General features: G+C 36.8%; 1 long non-coding RNA gene across 1 annotated transcript; it reads right to left on the bottom strand.

Annotated features, from left to right (window-relative positions):
• Positions 1 to 452: 452 nt before the first annotated feature.
• Positions 453 to 22,152, bottom strand: LOC142164661 (uncharacterized). Its single transcript, XR_012695518.1, has 3 exons — positions 13,619 to 22,152; positions 1,359 to 1,411; positions 453 to 1,044 (listed from the first exon to the last, which is right to left on the bottom strand). It is a non-coding gene; the product is annotated as an uncharacterized LOC142164661 (long non-coding RNA).
• Between the last annotated feature and the right edge of the window lie 514 nt (positions 22,153 to 22,666).

Genomic DNA, 22,666 nt, shown 5'->3' with positions numbered 1-22,666 from the left:
CCTAGCCTGTTACTGTATTAAGCTTTTTGGCTAGTTGTAATCTTGATAATTTCAAACATCTCTCTATCATTAGCAAACATAAGTCCTGAATCAGCTCTATAGCACGATTTGGATTTGAAAGAAGAATAACATGCTCCTAAATTCCTTGTAACTTCTTGTTTATATAATGTGGTTCACAACACATCTATGAACAAGGCTCTACTAGACATGACTTGTAGATTCCTTAGGATAGAATTGCTCTGATACCAAGTTTGTCATGCCCCAAACTTGGGGAGATGTGGTCGGCACCCGGTGCCATATTTGGCCCGAGCATACCACTCTGTAACTATAAACTCTAGAAGGGTAATCCTCAACTTAGGCCGACGAAGCCTACCTTACAAATCAAGGCCGACGAGACCTCCATGAATGTCTACAACCAACAATACCAAACTAACATGTACAAAGGGGTGGAAAGGCTACAATACTGACATACAAAATATACATAATTCGTCTACAAGCCGTTAGAGATAACTGAACTGTATCATGGTCGAGACAGGGCCTCGACCTACCCATAAAACCTGTATATATAAAATGAACCCTAAGGTCTAGAACTGGTAACTCCAAGGAAGTGGATCTTACCAACCAAGCTGATGTTTGACTCTGTCTACTAGGAAGGTCTATCCAGCTGTCTATCAGGACATACAAGCATGAAATGCAGCGTCCCCAGCAAAAGGGACGTTAGTACGATATAATGTACCGAGTATGTAAGGCAACAAAATAACTGAAAGCTAAAACTGAACTTATAATATAATATCTAAAAGTAACTGGAAGTCAGAGATAATCTGAAAATATGCTTACCTACTAATACTGACTAACCTCTCTCAACATAGTAAGTAAAATAGTTGTCCAGCTCTATAAGGCTCGGTACGTGTAACTGCTCTGCCGTAGTAGGCTCGACCATACTAGGCTCTGTATCTCGGCCATTCTGGGCTTGCTCATAGGTGCTCGGCCACAATAGGCTTAGTATATAGCTTACCATCTGATCAGAGGTTGCCGAATAAGGTCCTGCCCACAGATTATAGGTCGATGATGGTGAAAATACTATAATACTTCCCAATAAGGGTTTGCCTATCAATTATAGCTCGATGGTGGTGAAAATATTATAATATTGTATATATGTATAGACTCTCTGCTCTCTTGATAGGAAGAGAAAATACTTAACTGAATATAAAGTCCCGATAAGGGAGAATACTGTAACTTATGAGACTAGGATAATGTACATAAATTCAGGAGTACGAACTTCTCCTTATGTCTCATTATCTAACACATGTAGTTAAGAGATCATGCCAAAATGAAGGAAAGGTTTATATTTAACATACCTTTGCAATCTTCTCTCCAATCGTCGACCAAGCTCAATATGATCTTCTTACGTCTACAATGAGTAAACCGACTTCGGCGTCATTATATAAGCGTTGTAACTCTCATATTTCAAAGCCAATATTCTACAAGAAAATGGACAGAACTTCCCCTATTTTTACTACATTCCATAAGTTACTAAAAGTTACCAAACAACCCAAACAACAACCAGTAGCTATATGGAACACATCCAACACAATAACACGTCGAGCGGCAAACTCGATTTATGTCTAATAACACTATATTTTGAACCCTTTCACTCTTATTTATATTCAGGAAAATGTTGATAATAAAAATGCAATATAATCAGGTTAATCCATAAATTTTCCAGCCATAAAGCGCTGCACAAACATCCCCCAAACATTCTAACAATCAACAACATTACTAACAAGCCTTTTGATCGATATCTCACAAGTTCTAGCTTCAACGACTTAGTCATAACTTGGATAAACTCAAATACATGTATAGTAAGATGTTCCTTATCTTTAAACATATAGAACAACTCAAATTTGAGCTTACTTCATCACGAAATATCCTTCCAACATAGCCACAAAAACAAGATAACGAAACTAGCAATCAATTCGGGTTTCTCGGCACTAGAATCACTTTGGAAGACTTGAAATCACCTAGGGTTGATATGAAAACCATGGGAGGGTGTTTTAAAGAACTTAAACCACTTTAAACAACCCCCACCCGAGCTGGAACCACACAAAAGCCAGCAACCACAAGAAGAACAAGAAACTCACTAGCGCCACGGGATTCACGACACTTGATCTATGTTTTTTACCCTTGGTTTGGGTCTTGGATCATGAGAGAACTTTGAGAGAAAGTTTTTATATGTCTAGGGTTTGAAGAGAGTTAAAAATAATGAGTTAAAACGGGCTTTAGGCGTCACATATATATCAAGATATCCTCAACCGCCTAAGTGGATCCCATAGGGAGCTGCTTGCGCAGTCTCGCGAAAATGTGAATTTCTCTCTACTCCGATATCGTATCAATGAACAGTTTAATGCGTTGGAAACTAGACTCATAGATATTAAATTCTATATGTATATCATCCTTTAAAATTTATTGGGAGAAAAGCTCAGCTACATTTGACCTAATTTTCAACACATTTATGAATGTAACTTGTGATGACCATTGCAAACTTTTGTTCCACAACTCTCTTGACTTCAAAACATAACACAAGACTATTATAAGACTAAAATAATTCATAATATAACCTCATTATCATGATGAGAACCTTAGTATCACTCCAAAGTACATGTTATAACATTCCCAACTTGTTGACTTTCGACAAAACTTATTTTCTTCAGTTCGTTTAGCTTCGAAGCCTTCCAACCCTCTTGGTACTTTCAGTTCATAATCTTAAGTGTTTGTAACCTCCAAGTTAACGTGATTGACTTACTTTATGTACTTTCAAAGATGATCTTATTTCTTAGCTTACATTAATTAGCTTGCGACAAACTTTTACGTACGAAAATATGGGGTGTACTAGAAAGATACCATGTCGGCTAGGTTTAAGGTTTACAAACAACAGTATTTGGGGGTGGCTGGAATGGGAAATAGGGATTAGGGTTTGGGGTAAGAGGATATATGGAGGAGGCATCTATTGTGTGTGGCTGATCTTAAGAGATCAACAGATGTGATTTTAAGGGTGAAACGGACGAGTAACGGGTCATAGACGGGTAAAGGGGTATTGGATCGTGGGTGTTGGGTTCATGTTGTTGGTCCAAGTGCCTTTTGGTCCTGTTTTAGTTTAAAAAATTGGCTTAATTAGGCCATATTTTAAAATGCATGGAAATTAATCTAAATAAACTTTAAAAAGATGGCTGTAAAATGATTTAAAAAATGCTATTTTTGAAATTAACACCTTTTTAAATAATAGATTATAATTGTAAAAATGTAAATAATTTTAAAATGCAAATGCAAATACAATTGTATAAATTAATGTAAAATATTAGAAAATATTCATAAAAATATAAATAATTAATATGGACAACTAATCACTCAGAAATAATAATTAGGAAATAATAAATAAATTTTTATCAATTAAAAATGCTAGAATCGATTAAAAAATACTTATAATATGACAAAATTATTTTGTATAAAACTTTCATGATAATAATTTGATAAAAGTATTATGAAGATGATAGATCGATACTTAAAACATGTAATGGAATAGTAGTCAGGGAAATATTCTATAAATATTATTTAAAATATATAAATTACATTATAAAATATATTAGCTAAGTGAAAAAATATGAGGGCAAAATTGAATATGAACAACTAGCTCTCTTTACCTGGGAATGATGAAAGAATTGCCGGGAAAAAAATCGAAATGATAGTCAATTTTTTCTGAACAACTGAGAATGCGATATGAGATATTAAAAAATATGGGGGTTGGACCCTGGTTCTTGAGTTGCCTACATATTCCTATTTTTACGGGAATTAAGCTGCATGTAGTTCTGGATAGGACGATGTCATGAATAGTTGATATCACAGATGTAGAGTATAAATGACAATAGTGCAGAATTGATCATTACGGATGAGTGAGCCAATGTAATTGGGGGATGGTTATGGAAAAGGAAATGCTCGATTATTGATTGGTGGTTACTTGGAGATATGTGTATGTATGAACGAAAATTGGAGCGAGAATTGCTCCCGTTTGAAGAATAGTTACCTTTCGAGTTACCTGCAAAGCTTAAAAAATAACAAATACGGAAGCATATACATAACAGTTATAGTATCATGCTGTGAGTGTGAAAATTTAAACATGATGCAAATTCACTTCGAACCTTGAAAGTTGTCTTCGGACTATATGAATGTTGTCCTTAGACCATGATGTCCTGGGCCATGGAACATATAATAAAGGAATTCACAGGCCATGAAATGGTGTCCTTGGGCCATGAGATGTTGCCTTTGGACTATGATGCATTTGAGTAATGATGTACAACTTTGGGATCCTTAGGCCATGGAATGTTGTCCTTAGGCTATGAAGATGATGCCTTTGGGATAAGATGCCCTCTGATAATGTGGCAATATTTCAGCCCATTAAATGTGACGGTGTTGCGATATTTGATTGTTCGACAAAGAAAATAGGCAATGCTTAGCTATATGAAGAAGGTAGGGTTTAGCCTTATGAAAGGTAGTGCTCAACCTTGTGTTAGATGGAAACCCAGTGCTTAGCCTTATGCAAGTAATGAGGGCAGTGCTTAGCCCTATGCAGATAAAGGCAATGCTTAGATTTATGCAATAATGAAGGCGGATATTAGCCTCATGCAAGTAAGGAGGGTTGTGCTTAGCCCTATGAACATAATGAGGGAAGTGTTTAGCTCTATGCGGGCGAAGGTAATGCTTAACCTTATGTAATGATGGAGGCAGAGCTCTGCCTCATGCAAGTAAGGAGGGCAGTGCTTATTTCTATGCAAGTTATTAGGGCAATGCTTAGCCCTATGCAGATGTGGAGGCAGTGCTTGGCCTCATGTAAGTAGAAAGGCTGTGCTGAACCCCATGTAGATAGTGAGGGCAGTGTTTAGCCCTATGCATGTGAAGGCAATGCTTAGCCTTACGCAATAATGGAGGCAAAGCTTAACCTCATGCAAGTATGAGGGCAGTGCTTAGCCCTATGAAAATTATGAGGCCTGTGCTTAGCTCTATGCAAATGAAAGCAATGCTTAGCCTTATGCAATGATAGAGGCAGATTTTAGCCTCATGCAAATACGGGAAAGGAAAGCATGTCTTAGCTCGACATATTTAGTCATGGTAGCATTTATCTATGTCAAGGTAGCGATCTTGTTGTTTATCCTTTCTGGACACTCCTAATAGTGTTGCATTTGTTATTCCCGCATTCAAAAACTTTGTAAGTCGGTGGAGATTGGTTCGTGCTTTTGATTCCTTTTTCTGTCCCTACTTCTGACTTTGCGTTATGAGTTTGAAGCTTTTGTGTTTTGAGCTAGCCTGGGTAGCACTTGGCTATTACAAAAATTGAGTTTTGAAAATATGCATTTTGAAATTTGTCAGTCATAAAGAATGCAATTATTGAATCAAGTGATAATGCATAAAAATAGATAGTTTTGTCGAATCATATACTATGACACATTTTGAGACATTGCAACGTCCTTTTCCTATGTGGGATTGTGAAGAGCCTCCTCGAGATTCGAATTTTTGCCCCAGTTCTAATGGGTTATCCATAATATATTTTGATAATCCTTTTCTAGTAACTCTTTGGCAGGATGATATTGGATCTGATGAAATTCAAAGTTTGTCCCAATCTCTGACCACGAGGGAAATGAAAATTGTAGCAGTCCAATTCCTTAGAATAGTTCCATCTCTAGCCATCTTAATGGTGATATCCTCCTCCTCCTACTCTCCTAAAATCACATTGTAGCCCATGTCTTCCTTGGTCAAGAAAACATTTCTCATGCCAGCTAGAATCTTATCTTCTTCAGAACCCCAAATCACGTCAGCTTTATGGAATGTCTGGTACAATGGTGGTATAGGTCTAGGAAATGGGTAATAAAAATCATTCCATGGTGGAAACCAATCCTGATACTCTTGCACAATGTACTCATACCCCGAGACTGAAAGGGGTGCCCTAAGTTCGTGGCCATATTGGTTATGTTATCCCTTGAAGCTTAAGACCAAGACATAGGCCTAGCTCATACCTTAGCAAAAGTAGCATGCTTAGCACATAATCACTCTACCATCGTCCCTTCTCGACTGTGTTTACTGATTGATGTTGTGCAATGTCTCCCCTCATAAGTTCCTTTTGCCTTCAACTGCTGGCATGGTCTGTTTGGTATAAATAGGATTGTTGACACCTCTGTGAACGACCACCTCCTGATGATTCCAATTGAACTTCCTGATGCATATTAGAAGTAACTGTCATGGCGATATGTATCCAAGGTCGCCCCATCAGCAGGTTGTAAGTGGTAGAGATGTCTAGTACCTGGAACTCGACATCGAACATGGTTGGACCTATCTTTAAACTCAAATCAATCTCTTTGATTGTAGCTCTTTGGGACTCGTCAAATTCTTTTACGTTCATGCTCTCTAACCATATTTTAGTTATATATATACCAAACCTCCTCAAAGTGGTTAGAGGGCATATATTCATACTCGAATGTCCATCGATCAAGACCCGAGCGATGAACTTATTTTCATATTGCATAGTAATGTGCAATGCGCGATTGCGACTCAAATCTTCCGATGGCAACTCATCTTCATGGGAAGTGATTTTGTGTGTTTCTAGTATTTTTTCCACCATGTTTGACATTTCTCCACTGGTGATACAGTCATGCCCATAAGCATCACGTAACACCTTATTCAAGGTGTTTTTCCGCGCATCTGAATTCTGTAGCATCGATAGAATGTATATATGGGCAGGAGTTTCGTTCACATGATCAACAACAAAATATTCCTTGGCTTGTACTTTCCTCCACAAATCATTAGTACCTATTTTCACAATAGGTGGTTTTGGTGTAGCTTCGCTACTAGTCATTCATTTGGCAAGATTCTCCGGTGTGTACACTCTCCCTGTTCTAGTCATTCCTTGAGCGGCACCTACTTCTTCCGCCTTAGGCTTTCCTTCTCTTCATGCTTCAGCCACATAGTCCTATGGAACATGATTAGATTGGTAAGACGGTAATGGAGATACCATCACAATGAAATGTGGCCTAGGTATGGCCACTTCGACTTCAAACGGCGCCTTGTCTTGCACCACAACTAGTGAGGGTGTTACACGAGATGCCACAACAGTGTCTCCTTACGGAATAAGGCCAATGGAACCTTCCTGGTCCCATTCTTCATCAGTCTCAATCATGTTTACTCTCTCACCCCTGTGATCAGGAAGGAGGTTATCTTGAACATTAGGTGCGGACTCCTTCAATTGTATTACTTTGGTGCTGATTAGTGTTTGAATCTTATCTTTCAACATTTGAGACTCCTCAATGGTGTGCCTTTTCATAGCAAAGTGATATGAACATGTTTTGTTGGGGTTGATCTACTGAGCTGAGTTTTCGGTTGCAGCCATAGGGATATGGGTAATATAACTGGTAGCTTTTAGTCTCTTATACAATTGGGCTTTGTGTTTGGTGAGAGGGTTGTATTTCCTGGGAGGTCTGCGATCAATGTTGGCTCGAGGTTTAGGGTAGTTCTGTCGGGCGGGTGGGGATGAGTGATAGTATGCTTGGTGGGTATTGTAGGTATGGTAGGTGATAGTAGGATAATGGTATTTTAGGGATGAGGGCTTATATACTGGTGGGGGTGTTTGATAGGTGAGAGGAGATTTCGGCCTTTGGGCTACTATCACGGCACCCACTTCTTTCTTCTGTGAGATACCTCTAGATTGTAAAGCTTTTTTAGTGGCCTGCGGAGCTTTGAAATTGGTAACCATGTCACTCTTGATACCTTCTTCAATTCTTTCTCCTAACTTGATGATGTTAGATAATTTGTGATTTTCTATGACCATCAATCATTCATAGTACTATGGGTCTTGAGCTCGCATGAAGAACTTATTTATTTGTTCTTCCTCCAATGGTGGCCTTACCTTAGCGACTTCAAATCTCCAAAGGGTAGCATACTCATGGAAGGTTTCTGTGGGTTTCTTCTTAAAGTTATGAACATAGAACACATCTGGTACATTCTCCATGTTGAACCTAAATTTGTCCATAAAAGACACCATACTCACCCAATTAGACCATTTCTTCAGGTTTTGACTGATATACCATGACAAGGCATTTTCTGTGAGACTTCGCATGAACAGCTTCATCCGAATTTGCTCGTTTTTACCTACATCCACGAGCTTGTCGTAATAAGTCCTCAAATGTGCTTTGGATCACTAGTACCATCAAACATCTCAAACTTCAAAGGTTTGTAACCCTTGGGTATTTCTATATCTGGTTGAATGCACAAGTCTTCATGGATCAAGCCTTCAATACCTTTTCCTTCTTCAACCCTTCCGGATAGCTTCTTCAACTCCTCAGTCGTGTTCTTAATGAGAAGGTCACTTTCAGTGGGTTCGGGTGTGTATAAGGTTTGTTGTGGTGTGTATGGTAGGGTTTCCACGTATATAGGGTTGCTTTGGTAAGTACCAGGGACTTGGGGATATGGATGATCATTGATGGATACTTGGGCTGTATTGTGGGTAAGTTGTGGTGCAGTCTAAGGAGAGGGGTAGGTGGCGGTTTGTGGGTATTGAGTTATGTTGTGATGGTGTTGTTGTGGAACTTGTAATGGTGCATGATTCAGGTTTTGTGGGTTATGGTATTGTTGAGTGGTAGGGGGATTTTTTGGAGCTTGAGGTTGCAGATTCTGATGTTGTAGATTCTGGGGTTGTGGCGGATATTGAGTAATAGCATTTTGGTGGTTGATATTAGGGACGTTTAGGGTGAGGGACAAGTTGGCGAGGTTACAGACCCGCTCTAACTCACCTTGCAGTTCCAGGATATTTTGTTCCAAACTCAGAACCAGCTCGTTATGTCCTGGTGTACTTCTTCCATCTAAGGTTTCTACATTCTACACCAAAGGAGCATTGTCTTTCTAGTTTCCACTTAAGTTATCCATCTTTCCTTTACCTTTGCTTTTGACGCTTGTAGAAGGGGTGGTTGTGGAGGACCTTTAGATCTTGTGTGGTATGTTGATGTTGCAAGAGTGTACGGACCAACCTTTGGGAATGGTAATAATCAAAAGAAAGAAAAATAAAAGGTAGCTGAGTTAGTAAGGTAAGAATAAAAAGAACCTTGCGATATTTAAACAAATAGCACATAAGGCATTCAATAGTTTGTATCCTAATTTGGGGACCTTGTTGTGCCCGAGGTAGGCCTAAGAGACAAGTAAACTTCGAGAAATTTGTGCCAACATTGTTTCATCCCATCAATGCGAAATAAATCAAATCATTCTATTACTAAATCAAAATAATTAAATAGTGTCACTAGTGGCACAAGGCCTTATTACACTAATTCTAAAATGAAATCTATAAAATATTAAAGGAAATTTCCTATTATACTTGGTTTTGGATACCCCTTCTCAATGTCTTGCTTTCCTTGCTCCTTCGATCATATTCCCTAGGTCGCGCATGTACAACAACAGGTAGGCCAATGCTAGCTTTCCACCTTCATCATAACCCATACCCTGACAGTCCTAGATTCTTTTCCTTACTTTCCCCTTACACTCCATCAGTCCCTGCTCCGAATACTCAACCCTTTATGTCATTTTTTTGCTATTTCTCTCCATTCTCTTATAGCGTCCATGTCTGTCTTGTGATGTTCCATGTGTTTGGCTTCAGATTCGAACAACCTCTTATGCAACCTCTTGTATTTCACCTGAGCTTCAGCCTTTTCATCTATACTCCTTCCCTTTAGCTTGATACCCTATTTGACATCCCTGGTTATGTCATCTTCCATCCACGAATGGTAATAATACATGTGTCCAGCATAATACTTATCGCGCTCTATGGTCTCTTATTCCACAATGATTTTTTGATTCCACATATGCTGAGCTTTGAACTTGAAAGGGATGACATCCCCCTTAGAATCTGCCTTGTATTATGTCATGCTGGCTACTTATGGTATAACCGGCTTTCATCCAGCCTGCCTCATGACTCTTATTGGAACATAAGGGTAAATACCTTACAATCCTATCAATACTAGATGGGTAGCCTTCTTGGATCAGATTATGAACTCCTCACTTGGAAACCAGTCGAACTTCCATTGTACATGTTCCTCGGTACAATTGCTGAAGAGGTGTGACCATCCCTCAACATTTGTGGGCCTTGCAAATCTTTCAGGAGCAAATGTCATCTTCTTTGGGCGGTGGCTGGCAATGTAGTCATTCATTGGCATGCGGAGGGATTCTTGGCAATAATCTCCTCTTTGGAGATGCTCTAATAACCACATTTGCAACAGAAGGTTGCTCCCTTCAAAGTAGCCTACCTCGTGCTTGCATCGGTCCAAAGCTTGATATATTTCTGCCAGTATCATAGGGACAATGGTGTAAGTTTTTCCCTTGATTCCCTCCATCATGGTTCTGGCTGCCATGGATAGTCGGGTATGGATTGACCTCCTTGTATTGGGAAGATCAGCAACCCCAAGAAACATACAATAAAGGCGTAAACCCAACGATGAATCCACTTAACGGAAGTGATGGACAATTCCTCGTGAAACAACATATATGATTTGTTATCTTCGTATCATCCATACAGAAATTCAAAAGAAATATAAGATTTCTTTAAGCAGCCCAGTTATTCATTCTTCTTGATCCGAACATTTTTAGAAAATCGCGAGGTGTACAGTTTTCATATACCTACAAACCCAAACTGTCCCAGGGGAGTCTAGAAAAACCTCCAATTTCCTCCAAGAGCGGGGTCATCTCCAAGTTTCTGAATTGAAAGACGGCCTCTTCTCGTCCCAAAACATAGTAGCAGCCTCGATCAATTCCCTGCTCGGCCGAATGTCCATTAGATATGGAAAATTACCCATTATCCTTCTTGCATGATTCATATCACACTAAGAGAGGTCGTTCCACCAATCAATCAACTTAGGTGGAATGCTCTGGACCATACCGAACCTAGGAATGTTGTGCTTCATTTTATGCATTCAAGAAAAGAGTTAGCCCTGCACCCTCTTAATTTGATTAATTAAGCGACAATAGTCAACATGTTGGCACATTTTCTCCAAGTAATGCACAGAGTATGAATGTGTCCCTCAGGATTGTAGAGATCCCTTTGGACTTTGGACAAGGTTGATCTAAACGGATTTAATACACCACGGGTATTTAATCCATCCTAGATTTAACTTGATGCATACAAAGTTTCGATCATAGTAGTTTTCTAAAGGTCTAAACAAGTACTCTCAAGTAGACAACTTGAGAGGGAAGGGCACGGGACTATCGGCTGCACTGCTGATCGACTAGTCTATTGCTAATAAGCCTTTTCAATTTAAAAAAAAGGGTATTTTCTGATAGCGCGGAGACTCGTCAAGTGCCGCTATGTAAGTATATCCCTTGATTTCCTTTATCATGGTTCTGGCTACTATGGTTAGTCAGGTATGGATTTTACTTCATTGCATTGGGAAGATTAGCAACCCCAAGAAACATACAATGAAGGCATAAACCTGATACTGAATCCACCCAACGGAAGTGATGGCCAATTCTTCGTGAAAAAACGGTATGATTTGTTGTGTCCATACCATTCATACAGAAAGTCAAAAGAAATATAAGATTTCTTCAAGCAGCCAAGTTCATCATTCTTCTTGATCCCGAACATTTTTAGAAAACCACGAGTTGTACAATTTTCCGGTATCAGTAAACCCGAACTATCCCAGGGGAGTCTGGAAAAGCCTCCAATTTTCTCCAAGAGTGGGGTCATCTCTAAGTTTTTGAAAGAAACGACCTTCTTATTGATTTGATTATTTAAGCGACAATAGTCAACATGTTGGCACATTTTTTCCAAGTAATGCACATAGTCTGAATGTGTCCCTCGGGATTGTAGAGATCCCTTTGGACTTTGGACAAGGTTTATCTAAACAGATTTAATACGCCACGAGTATTTAATCCATCCTGGGTTTAACTTGCTGCATACAAAGTTTCGATCAGAGTAGGTTTATAATGGTATAAACCGGTACTCTCAAGTGGACAACTTGAAAGGGAAACACATAGGACCATCGACTGCACCACTAATCAACTTGTCTATTGCTAATAAGCCTTTTCGATTTAAAAAAGGGTATTTTTGGATAGCGAGCCTTTTCGATTTAAAAAAGGGTATTTTTGGATAGCGCGGACGCTCATCAAGCGTCACTGTGTTTATAATAGGCACGTGTGAAATATGATATTGAAATCATACTTATGCAAAAGCATTAACAAATAGTCAAGTAATTTTACATAAAGACAATATTTAATAATGCGATAAAACAAGGAAGGAAGAAAAGGAAAACAAAAGACAAAGGGAAATAGTTGGCATGGTTCACTGTCGCACCTCCTTTTTACCTACACCCCCGGAAAAGGAGTATATAAGGGAGTTTTTTCCAACTTAAAGTGACAATCGAAATGGAATTTATTTATTTATTAACTTCAGAGCCGCCACTTGGGATAATTTTATGGTGTTCCAAGTCACCGGTTCAAATCCTGAATCGAGGAAAAAATTGACTCTGTTTTACAGTCCGCGAACATAGAAATCTGGGTAAGGAATTCTGTTAACACGGGAGAAGGTGTTAGGCATTCCCGAGTTCCGTGATTTTAGCACGATCGCTCAACTGTCATAATTGGCCTATTATCTGATTTTAATACATGTTTTAGACAATGGTTCAATTTTAACCTTATAACCGCTTTAATTTAAATATATTTATTTTTTAGGAAGATCCAATGCCATCTAAAACACATCTTGAACCATGTCAAATACCGCACCCGCGGTCTACGACACATTTCATCTAACGTTGTTGAGATTTGGATTTGGGTCACATAAATGCACACCCAAATTTGGGAATTAGGTATCATGACCATGCCACGGGAACCGTACCCATAGTCATGATGCTTATTATTAATCGCGCCTAAAGCACTCTAACGGTGTTCATTAATCTCCTTAAACTTTGAGATTATTGTAAGGTCATGATTATGGAACGGGCATTGTGGAGGAAATGCCACTTATAAATAATCTATCAAGGTAATTAGTTTTTTATATAGTTACTAGAAACCTTGAAGCATTGGAATCAGTATTCGAAATTGTTCTAAAAGATCAGGTAGTAGTTTACATAGTATCGAACTTCTCAATTTTCATTGTCAAATTAACAAGATTGTTAAAAATTTGGATCTTCAAGAGAAGATTATATCTCCTTAAAATTTCTTAACAGCTTAAGTTATTCAACTTAGAAAGTAATACTTCTCCTTATTAAGCCTGATTAAGAAAATTCGTCTCTTTAGCTATAGATACCAAAATAGTGAAACACAGGTCTAATTTTATTAACAACACAAATAAATTGCTGAAAAAGTCAACATAAATAAATAAGTCACTCAATAAATTATACAGATACCACTAATAAATAAGTTACAAACAATAAATTTATCCATAAAGTCACTCAATTTAAACCATGTAACAGTATAATTAAGCTCATACCGAAGAAGATTTCAACTCTTAATTTCACAAATGAACTTTTCGTTTTGATTTAACAAACAATCAGCGAAAATGAATATCACTAGAAATGAGTTAAATAGATCGGAAACTTCAACGGACCTCTCTGAAGGGAACCTCACCGAAAATCTCGTAACTCCGCAAATTCCTCAGCTCGACTTCGACGTATCTTTGGACGGAAAATTAGTTAATTTTTGTGACTTATATGATGTTTGGAAATTAGGTTTAAAGGGTATTTGAAGGTGGGATTTCTAATGGATTTTTGGGGTAATCGTTGGTTGGTTTAAGGTGAGGTCTTGGAGATGGAGAAGGGAGATGGCTGCCCGCCGTTTTTCTTCTTTCTTTAGGTCTTAGGTCTTGAAAACTTAAGGGTAGAGTTTCTATAATTGGTTATTTTATATGGAAGTGGGAAGGGATGATGACCATTGGATTAGAAGAAAATAGATGGCTATGATTAAATCTTGCACTTAAATGAGCTAATGGGTTGGGAAGAATGGGCTAAAGATAATTGGGTTGGACCATATCTTTTTGTGTCTCAATCTTGGGCTAAGAAGACTCCAAAAATTATTATTTAAAACCATAGCTAAATTCCCTTAATATAAGATAACTATACTACATGATGCAAAAATAAATTCTAACTAATTAAACTAAACTAAATTAAAACATAAAACTATTACATATTTTTTTTTTTGTATTTTTCAAGATTATATAAAGATAAAAACAAAGTCCTATTTTTGTATTTTTTTTACTTTATGAAAGGTACATAAAATAAAATATTTTTTTTTGTAATTTTCATTTTCTTATAATAATTTAAATAAAAGAGTTAGAATTAGTTGAAATAGCGATATTAGGCCTAAATTAAATATTTACATGCTAAAATATAAAAAATCTTGGGGAGGATAAAAAATCACATGTTTACAGCTGCCCCTCTTTGACTGGAAACGTGAAGAGTTTTCAGACAAAGAATGACTAGATAGATTTTTTGACCCGACCTTTATTTAAGGAGACCAAAAACTAAGAGGAAGGAGAATGTGACCGAGCCCTGGTATCTGAGCTGCCTACATATCCTTGGCTATAAAGGAATCAGGCCACATGTAGTTCAGAGGTGAGTGAGATGATGGAGTATGCCGAGGTGAAGAGCCGGTCGAGGTGCCATTCCGCCGAGGTTCCGGTCCGCGGTCATGATGTTACATCAAAAATCAAAACATGAAAAAGACTAGCTAAGCCTATTAACTACGAGTTACAAGATTCCTATCTATAAGTTTTCTGAAGCTTGATCTTGAGTGGTTCTTCATGCAGACTTTAGATTTGAACCTTGACGCTTGCTAGTTGTAGGTGCTAGTTCGTTCTTCTTTAGCTTTTTGGATCAAGATCGGACATGCAGTGCTTGTGACCTCAGTCATGTCTTGAGCAATCCGCCTCTTGTTTCAACTTCTGCATTATGGCTTCACTCCCTTTTTTCCCTTTTTCTTTTCTTATTATTTATTTTTTTGTTTTTGTTTTATTTTAATTCTGGACTGAGATTACTTCCATTGATCATCTCGTCTGTTGACTCGCCTTCTTGCCGCGAGCTTCTGCTACTTCTAACTTGAACTGTTTTCCTTTGAGACTTGAACTGCTTTCCCTTGAAACTCAAATTGTTTTCCGTGAAACTGCTTTTCCTTGAAATTTGAACTGTCTTCTCTTGTTCTCCAGGTGGGCGCTTGATTGCTGAACTTGACCTGTCTTTCTTCGAAGCTTGAACCGTTTTCTCTTGTTACTTGAAACTGTGTTCCCTTGCACCTTGAACCATTTTTCCTTGAAACTCGAACTGTTTTCCTTGAAACGTGAGTTGTTTTTCCTTGTTCTCCAGGTGGGCGCCTGATACCACAACAAAACAGACAAAACAAAAGAAACTTTTCTTCTCCAGTTTGGACTAGGAAGATTTGTGAGTTGTTAGCAAAATTGTAAACCACTTGTACTATTGATGCAATGATGAGAGTAAATTAAAGAATAGACTAGGAAAACAATAAACTAAGCTTGACTAAAGTAAAGACTGACCCTATTCTCCAGGCGGGGCCCCTAATTTCAAGAAAACTAGACATTGATAACTAAAAATTGACCCCTCTTTTTCAAATTCAGACTTCCCCTTCTTTTTTTTAAATTATTATCCTAGGAGACAATTTGTCAGACTAGGTTTTCTATCTTAGGAGAAAGATTCATCAAACTAAAATTTTGATCCTAGGAGAAAGTTCATCAGACTAGGTCTTTTTTTTGTATCTTAGGAGAAAGATTCATATCCTAGGAGAAAATTCATCAGACTAGGTCACCTTTTTTTGGTATCTTAGGAGAAAGATTCATCATACTAAGATTTCTATCCTAGGAGAAAGTTCATCAGACTAGGTCTTCTATCTTAGGAGAAAAATTCATCAGACTAAGATTTTGATCATAGGAGAAAAGTCATCAGACTAGGTCTTCTAATTTATTATCTTAGGAGAAAGATTCATCCGACTAAGATTTTGATCCTAGGAGAAAATTCATCAGACTAGATCACTTTTTTGGTATCTTAGGAGAAAGATTCATCAGACTAAGATTTCTATCCTAGGAGAAAGTTCATCAGACTAGATCTTCTATCTTAAGAGTAAAATTCATCAGACTAAGATTTTGATCCTAGGAGAAAAGTCATCAGACTAGGTCTTCTAATTTATTATCTTAGGAGAAAGATTCATCCGACTAAGATTTTGATCCTAGGAGAAAATTCATCAGAGTAGGTCCTCTATCTTAGGAGAAAAATTCATCAGACTAAGATTTATATTGGGAGGAAAATCCATCAGACTAGGATTTTTTATCCTAGGAGGAAAAATGTGAAGATCAATGGCAAGATTTTATGCACAATAGCAAGACAAATAAAGGCAAAGATTTGAGAAACTTCCCTTTGTCGGCTCTTCTCGTCTTTTCTTTTTCTTCCCTTTTTTTTGTTGTTTTTTTTCTTTTTGTCATTTTTTTCTCTTTTTGAATCACTTTCCTTGCACCGCTTTGTTCCTATTTCATACAAAGAAAAATTTGTCAGTTTTGAAAATAGTGGTCAGTATGTGGCCTTGAGTCTTGGGCAGCTTGACTTCTGCTCAATCAGCTTGAGTCGACTTCAAGAGACTTTTGCTCTGCATTAACCCTAATTGTTTCACACCTAGTATTAATTTGTACTTGCGGCTCAATCAGCCTTATCTCAATTGGAGATCTTTGCCTAGGTGACCCTTTCCGATATCTTGAATGACTTTCTGCTTTTTGAGCAATTTGTCTATCAAAGAGAATCACCAGTTATCTTTCTTTTGCCAAGTAGGCTGAGAAGAGTCTTTTTGGGGAAGCCTTTGTATGAATCCTTAATGTATATTGACAGAAACAACTTAGTGCTGGACAAATTTGATTTATGCAATTGAAAAGCTGGTAGAAGATTTTGAAATCTTTTCTTGCTTGTTTTGACAAGGACCGACTCGGAGTGCAGGACACAATTATGTAAAGAAACAAGTATTAACAAGAAATGCCCCTCGGAAGGACAGAAGGAAGAGTTTTTTTTTTTCAATAACTAGCCTTAATGATCATGACATGCATTTTGGACTTAACGGCCGATCTACCAAACTTATCCAATCTTCCCTTTTACCATTCTTATGACCTTTGAAGTCGGGCTTGTTTATGCCAATTCTTCGCATCAGCTTCACGACTCACTTTCGACAAGTAGTGCCCCAGGAGTTTTCACCAACAAGTCTCTCTCATTTATTCATCTCTGCTTACCGTCGCCTTACAGTGCCCGTGAAGGTTTTCACTAGTAAGACTCTCTCATTTTCCTTATTTTTCTTTTTTTTTTACTTTCTTGTGCGAGCAACTTGACAGTGTTCTATGTCGCGTGACAGCCATTGCTCATTGCATGCTTCTCTTGGCATTCTTGAAGGCATATTTGGAGGTCTTTATTTGGACGGTTTTGGATAGGGTTGGACAGAAGGGTCGGCATGAAGGCTTAACGTAGACTCAAAATAAAAGGGGGTGTAGACTTACAACTCTTAGAATCGACTCTTTCAAAAGTAAAATAAAATCTTTGCCCCAGTTTCAGATACTGGGGTTCTTTTTTTGAAATTTTTCTTTTCTTTTCTGAATTCTTATTTGGTTGGACCGAACCGTGAGGCTACCTACGTATCCTTTTTTAAGGAATCAGGTCGAACATAGTTCAAACATCTGACTTAACTATTTTTTTTCATTTTTCTTTCTGTTTTTTTTTTCTCTTTTTTTTTCTATCTTTTTTGTTTCTTTTGTTTTCAAAACAAGTTGCCCCAGCTTCTATTTTTTGAGGGTATGGACCTTTGATAATTCTTTTTTTTTTCACTTGAACTTTCTAAAAGCTGCCCAGTTTGTACTCATGGGGCATGGACTTTTCTTTTCTTTTTTTTATTTTTTTTCTTTTTTTCATTTTTTTCTTGACTCTAAACTTGATTCCGAAAGAGGGTGGTCAAAGAAAATAACACAGGTTCAAAAGGGTGACAAAGGGTATAAAGGGTTTGGGTAGCAGAAAAATGGCCTCCCAATCTCGAGAATGCCAAACATAGTATCTTTCATAATCACGACATTGATGGACCTGTTGCTTTCTGGGTCTTTTTCAGTGTAAAGCTGTATGAGCAATACTTTCCTTGCAGTGAATGCCCCTTGCCAATTCAGGTGACTTTTCTTGGATTTTGTCTTGATGAAGAAGATTCATTTTGCCACTAACTAATCCATTTTAAGTTGTCTGGAATAGATCATCTTTTAAAAAAACACTTTCTATCTCTTAGTGCTAAACAATTTCAACCCGTTCTATCATCTTTAAGCCCGATCTTCTCAAATGATTCAAAAAGTAGAGATCTTTAACTTCTATGAGCATGACTGCTTTGGTTCCATGTAAACTGGGCTCATGCTTTTCTTTTTTTCCCAATTGTTTCATGTCTCTATTCATCTTCAAAAGTGTCTCTTTCTCACTTATCCAATTCAAGACTAAATAAGTTTTCTAAGATCTGGCCAAAAATTCCTCATACATGTCATGTCACCAAAAACTAGCATGGACAGAACTATGCACAAAATGGATACAAAATGACTGACTGCTTTTTATTGAATAAAGAATAGCAGGGTCGACAACACAAAAGAAGAAGAAAAAATGAGAAAATAAGCTACCATGCTAAAAGAGGAGTGACTTTCCAGTTACTAAGCAACATCTTAGCCACACATTCGCACATCAGCATTACTACAACATTTAACCATTTTGATTGCTTTGGATTCAACACTCAAATTTTGACGATCATCCCGAGTAGCCCATGTCCTATTGCTCAAATCTGGTAAAGTCAACCCCACATTTGCCTCCATTTTTAATTTTTCACCGCCAACTTGCCTACTTGCCTTTTTGTGACCCTGGATCAACAACAATGGTGCTTATTCCCTTGGTTGAGAATATATTTTTATTTTCGAGAGATCTTGGATTGATCTTGTGACTCGCCATTGCAAACCAACAAACCGACTACATTTGACTAGCTTTTATTTCAAAACAACAACCATGTTAGAATAAACACTCTTTCTTTTTTTTTCCTTTTTTTTTTCTTTTTTTTTCTTGTTTCTTTCCTTTCTCTTTTTTTTCTCTTTTTCATTTTCCCTTTTTTTGAAACCATTCGATCGAACCTGATGTGGGTTGCCTACGTATCATGTGGGAACATGAGTCAGATTTTGCGTAGTTCGGGAAGATCATGAATAAAGGAAATAAACTAACTCTTTTTTTTTGAATTTTTTATTTTATTTTTTCGAAAGAAAGACTTATAAAGAAGAAATGGAATATTTTTGGATTTTGATTTTTCTTCAGAATTTTTGCAAAGAAAGACTTCTAAAGAAAAAAGATTATTTTTTTGAATTTTTTTTCTGGAATTTCGAAAGAAAAACTTCTAAAGAAGAAAGAAAATATTTTGGAATTTTATTTTGAATTTATGAAAGAAATGCTTCTAAAAAAAAGAAAATATTTTTGAATTTTGAATTTTCTTTTCAATTTTGAAAGAACAGTGAAAATATTTTTGGATTTTTGGAAGCAATTAAAAGAAAATATTTTTGTATATTTTTTTTAAAAAATAATTAGGGTCTAAAAGAAAGGCTTTCTAAAGAAGCAAGTAATGAAAAATATTTTTGAATTTTTTGAAAATTGGAGTCTAAAAAAAAGACTTTTCTAGAGAGGAAGTAAAGGAAAATATTTTTGGATTTTTTGAAAATTATGGGCCGGAACCGATAAGGTTTGCCTACGTATCTCACATCCGGTGAGAATCAGATCCGCGTAGTTCGCCTAGTTTGGCGGAATAAAAGAAAATATGACTTATTTTGAAATGATTTTTCTTTTTTTTTTAAAAAAAAATTTCAACAGAATTTCAGGGTAATTCAAATACCTACCTCTCACTCTCTTTTCTTTTTTTTTTTTTTCGATTTTCATTTTTTTTCATTTTCTTTCCCTATTCTAGAAGCCAGTCAGCATGCAAGCCGAAATAGACATATACGCAAGTAGCACGTAAGATGTATCAGGATGGTCTTTTAATTTGGGTGCACCTGTCCTAGACGGACTCAACCCCTGTATTGAGTCCCCAAGGTCAAATGCACAGATACAAACAAACATTTCTACTAGGGATCCGGTATGAGACCGAGTTATTCTAAGCTAAAAACCTAGGTATATTATTCTAGACTTGTGTACCCGAGCGAACAACTCGAGCCGAGGAGGGGGCTACGTACCGAAAACCAAAAGGTCATCCGGCTTTGTAACTTGTCCGAGCCTCTTTCTTATTTCAAGGTATGACACTAACAGAAGAGGAGTCACACCAGCGTGCACATCCCCAAAGATGAGAAGAGAAGAGTTTCGTAGCAGTTTATATACAATTCAGGTAATATCAAAGCAGTAAAAAGCAACATTTAGCACATTAGACCCAAACATGTAAATAAAATCAGACAATAAATAAAGCCAAATATAACAATTACTCTAAGCTCGAATTCTGAACCCTGAACCAGAAGTTCTGGGTTCTTTTCCCCAGCAGAGTCGCCAGAGCTGTCACACCTCCTTTTTACATACACCCCCGGAAAAGGAGTATATAAGGGAGTTTTTTCCAACTTAAAGTGACAATCGAAACGGGATTTATTTATTTATTAACTTCAGAGTCGCCACTTGGAATAATTTTATGGTGTCCCAAGTCACTAGTTCAAATCCCGAATCGAGAAAAAAATTGACTCTGTTTTACAGTCCGCGAATACAGAAATCCGGGTAAGGAATTCTGTTAACCCTAGAGAAGGTGTTAGGCATTCCCGAGTTCCGTGGTTTTAGCACGGTCGCTTAACTGTCATAATTGGCCTATTATCTGATTTTAATACATGTTTTAGACTATGGTTCAATTTTAACTTTATAACCGCTTTAATTTAAATATATTTATTTTTTAGGAAGATCCAACGCCATCTAAAACACATCTTGAACCACAACACATAAATGCACCCGTGGTCTACGACACATTTCATCTAACGTTATTGAGATTTGGATTTGGGTCACATAAATGCACACCCGAATTTGGGAATTAGGTATCATGACCATGCCATGGGAACCATACCCATAGTCACGATGATTATTATTAATCGCGCCTAAAGCACTCTAACAGTGTTCATTTTTCTCCCTAAACTTTAAGATTATTGTAAGGTCATGATTATGGAACGGGCATTGTGGAAGAAATGCCACTTCTAAATAATCTATCAAGGTAATTAATTTTTATATAGTTACTAGAAACCTTGAAGCATTGGAATCAGTATTCGAAATTGTTCTAAAAGATCAGGTAGTAGTTTACATAGTATCGAACTTCTCAATTTTCATTGTCAAATTAACAAGATTGTTAAAAATTTGGATCTTCAAGAGAAGATTATTTCTCCTAAAATTTCTTAACAGCTTAAGCTATTCAACTTAGAAAGTAATACTTCTCCTTATTAAGTCACTGATTAAGAAAATTCGTCTCTTTAGCTATAGATACCAAAATAGTGAAACACAAGTCTAATTTTACTAACAACACAAATAAATTGATGAACAAGTCAACATAAATAAATAAGTCACTCAATAAATTATACAGATACCACTAATAAATAAGTTACAAACAATAGATTTATCCATAAAATCACTCGATTTAAACCGTGTAACAATATAATTAAGCTCATACCGAAGAAGATTTCAACTCTTAATTTCACAAATGAACTTTTCGTTTTGATTTAATAAACAATCAGCGATAATAAATATCACTAGAAATGAGTTAAATGGATCGGAAAATTCAACGGACCTCTCTGAAGGGAACCTCACCGAAAATCTCGTAACTCCGCGAATTCCTCAGCTCGACTTCGGCGTATCTTTGGATGGAAAATTAGTGAATTTTTGTGACTTATATGATGTTTGGAAATTGGGTTTAAAGGGTATTTGAAGGTGGGATTTCTAATGGAATTTTGGGGTAATCGTTGGTTGGTTTAAGGTGAGGTCTTGGAGATGGAGAAGGGAGATGGCTGCCCGCCGTTTTTCTTCTTTCTTTAGGTCTTAGGTCTTGAAAACTTAAGGATAGGGTTTCTATAATTGGGTATTTTATATGGAAGTGGGAAGGGATGATGACCATTGAATTAGAAGGAAATAGATGGCTAGCATTAAATCTTGCACTTAAATGGGCTAATGTGTTGGGAAGAATGAGCTAAGGGTAATTGGGTTGGACCATATCTTTTTGTGTCTCAATTTTGGGCTAAGAAGACTCAAAAAATTATTATTTAAAACCATAGCTAAATTCCCTTAATATAAGATAACTATACTACATGATGCAAAAATAAATTCTAATTAATTAAACTAAACTATATTAAAACATGAAACTATTACATATTTTTTTTGTATTCTTCAAGATTATATAAAGATAAAAACAAGGTGCTATTTTTGTATTTTTTTTACTTTATGAAAGGTACATAAAATAAAATATTTTTTTTGTAATTTTTATTTTCTTGTAATAAAATAAAGTAAAAGAGTCAGAATTAGTTGAAATAGCGACATTAGGTCTAAATTAAATATTTACATACTAAAATATAAAAAATCTTGGGTAGGATCAAAAATCACATGTCTACATTCACGAAATC

This window comes from Nicotiana tabacum, chromosome 10 (genome assembly GCF_000715075.1).
Source record: "Nicotiana tabacum cultivar K326 chromosome 10, ASM71507v2, whole genome shotgun sequence".
In the NCBI taxonomy this organism is placed as follows: domain Eukaryota; kingdom Viridiplantae; phylum Streptophyta; class Magnoliopsida; order Solanales; family Solanaceae; genus Nicotiana; species Nicotiana tabacum.
Note: the sequence above shows the minus strand (reverse complement) of the source record. Positions and strands in the feature narration are given on the sequence as shown.